Raw genomic sequence first — 2940 nt, forward strand, 5'->3', positions numbered from 1 at the left:
GACCAACTCAATTTTTTTTTTAAAGAAATATGCCAACTTCTTGTTAAAAGGAGAAATGGGCCAGCTTATGGATTTTAGAAGATGGGCCAGCTATTTATTTATTGAGAAAGTGGGCCAATTTGCTTATTTAGTTATGGTATTGAGCCAACATCTATAAAATAAATGGACAAAATATTTATAGACTTCTTAAAGGCATTGGGCCTATTGGACAGAATATGCCTTGGCCCATTATTGAGCTCCGAAAATGGGCATAAGCTGAAAGCCCAATGAATTTCAAATGCTGGTTTACTAAGATAGCCCACCTGGGCTAAATTGCGAGTCTGGCCTCTTTTGTTCTAAGCCATTAACCCATATTTTTAACTAGCAATTTCAAACACCTATTTAAGATCTAGCCACTTTCTACCAAAAAAAATCTAAAATCCTAGCAGAGATGGTCACATGTAAAATCTGAATTTTATCACAATAAATAAAGGTTTCAAGCATGGCTCTTTTGTTATTTTTCTTTAAAGAATAGCCTATCATAAACTGGCCAGAATTGCAAAGGTGCAAAAGGGTCTTTAAGCACATTACAGCCTACTTGAAACATCTCATTTTATATGCATCAAAACTATAATAGATAGTAAAGACAAATAACACATGAATAAAGAGTGTTTGATCAACCAAGGATTTATTTTTTACATATGAACTACAACAAGATATATTTAACAATAAAGAAGTTTAGCTAAGCACTCATTTATTTAAATGGATATGCTCCCAACAATCAAGATGAGTTCCAATCTTCTTGTTAATGTGAAAATATCTGCAACATAAGATTAAAGAGTTACCTGAGTCACAGAATAATAAATACAACAACGAAGAATGGAAGCTCAGCAACTAAAGCAGCATAAAAACAGCAGCAAAACAGCAGCAAATCCATGTTAAAACAGCCCGAAAACTTCGAGAAGAAACCCAGAAACGAACTCTAAAGAGGACTTATACTTTTCTAAAAGTTTGCACTCTAAGATTCACTCCTAAAGCTCACCATTTCAGCTTACTTTTCATGTGTTCAACTGCTGAAATTTTTTATGTTTTTGTGTGTTTAAGCAATTCTAAAAAAAGTCTATGGAAGTGTGTTCTAGTCCTTAATAATGAAGAAATGGCAGCCCTTAAATAGGCAAAGAAAAGCCAACTTTTTGGACAGATTTTGGTTCAACAAAAATCTGTCCAAAAGAGGCTAAATTTGTGTGCTAAAGGCTGTCCAAAAGGTGAAAGGACAGCCTGAAATCTGCTATGGCAGGAGCCAAAGGGTCACTTCAGCCACCCTACTAAAGCAAGCTACTAGTACCCTACAAAATATCTAAATTTCAGATTTTAACAACACCAATATCAACCTATTGATTCAAATTACACCAAGTATTAAAACATGTAGTTAAATTTCGACACATGTATTATGAACCAACATGAGCAAACAAAAATTAACTATTAAAGCCAAACGGAACGCACGATATCGCTGAAGCGATTTAACAAAGATAAACATAATCAGAAATGGATTAGAATAAAGAAACAAGACAGAAACTAACTCTAAACTAAAAACTCAAAACAAAAAGAAAAATTAGAAAATTAATAACGGGGCGGGGATTGCGATTTTACCATATACTCGAGCATCCGGGAGACGACGATAGGCAGTGGTACGACTTTCGAGCAAGCTTCTATTGTTGATATTCTTGAGACCAAAAATTTCGGTGAATCCGAGTCCATTTTCAATAATATCAACGACACAACCTTGCTCGAGGCCGGTTAGAGAAAAGAAACGGGCGGCGGTGGGCAACAGTGGCGGCGGCGCTAGGGCAGTGGTGGTGGCGCTAGGGCGGCGTGGGGTTTTTTTGATTTTTGAGTCCGAGATATGGAAAGAGGGGGAGAAGAGGAGGCCGGTGGTGTAAAATTCTTGGAGTTTTGGGGTGATGGGCGGCGGCTAGGGTTTCGGTTAGGCTTAGATCTACGGAGATTGGTGGAGATTTGGAGGATATGAGTGGTATAGGTAGAAAGAGGAGGAAGAGGGGAAGAGATGGTAAAATTTTAGGGTGGATTGGAGGGTTGCCGCCGCTGGCGGCGATTTTCGGCCGGCGGCGACGGGCGGCGACGGGGCGGCGTGGCAGAGAGGGGGGAGAGAGTGATAAGAGAGAAAAAGAGAAAAGAATTATGGGTGGAAATGGGAAAATTTTTCAGATTTTGGAGGCTTTAAATACCTAGGCCAAGAGTCAATGAGATCCATTGGATCAAGATGGAATGGAGGGGTAAGATTTGATCTTGTTTCATTTAGTGAAACGACGTAGTTTTATTATGAAACTACGTCGTTTTGACCCGGGTCTTGGCAAGCCATCAATTGGTCTGGGTTGGTGCAATTGGGCCAATGATTTGGTCCGATTTTTTTAGCCCATTTCACTTTAAAATAACACTAGCCCAAAGTTTTGTTCCTCTCTTAATTAAATCATAACAAAACTCTCAAAACCTACATACACACAAATAAGAACACACACACACACACATATATATATATATATATATAGAATAAAAAGACATGGCAAAAATTAAGCATTTACATATATTACTTCTTTTTAGCTGAAATGTATGGAGACAGTGAACCCAAGCTCCCCCCTCCGTGGCAGTGCAAAGTTAGTATAGATACACATGCGCACTAAATCTGTACCTGTTGTCACAAAGCCACTGTGGGTANAACTGAGCAAAACCTCTACGCTCGTGATCACGGACTACCCTGAACTGGGCTTCTCTCTCTTCTTGTTGCTGAGCGGTTGCGACTATGTTCTTCTTTTGAATTTGGGCTTGGAGTGCTTGCTTCTCTCGTGCCCACTGAGCCTTTTCCCGCTCAAAATCAGCCTGTTGTATGTCCATGGCTGTCTCCAGAATTCCCTTATCTTCTTGTAAAGTGTCAATACGAGACTG

General features: G+C 39.1%; 1 long non-coding RNA gene across 1 annotated transcript; it reads right to left on the bottom strand.

Annotated features, from left to right (window-relative positions):
• On the bottom strand, positions 575 to 2166 carry LOC109223052. The gene is made up of 2 exons (XR_002067514.1): positions 1630 to 2166; positions 575 to 799 (listed from the first exon to the last, which is right to left on the bottom strand). It is a non-coding gene; the product is annotated as an uncharacterized LOC109223052 (long non-coding RNA).

The sequence above is a fragment of the Nicotiana attenuata genome, chromosome 2 (assembly GCF_001879085.1).
Source record: "Nicotiana attenuata strain UT chromosome 2, NIATTr2, whole genome shotgun sequence".
In the NCBI taxonomy this organism is placed as follows: domain Eukaryota; kingdom Viridiplantae; phylum Streptophyta; class Magnoliopsida; order Solanales; family Solanaceae; genus Nicotiana; species Nicotiana attenuata.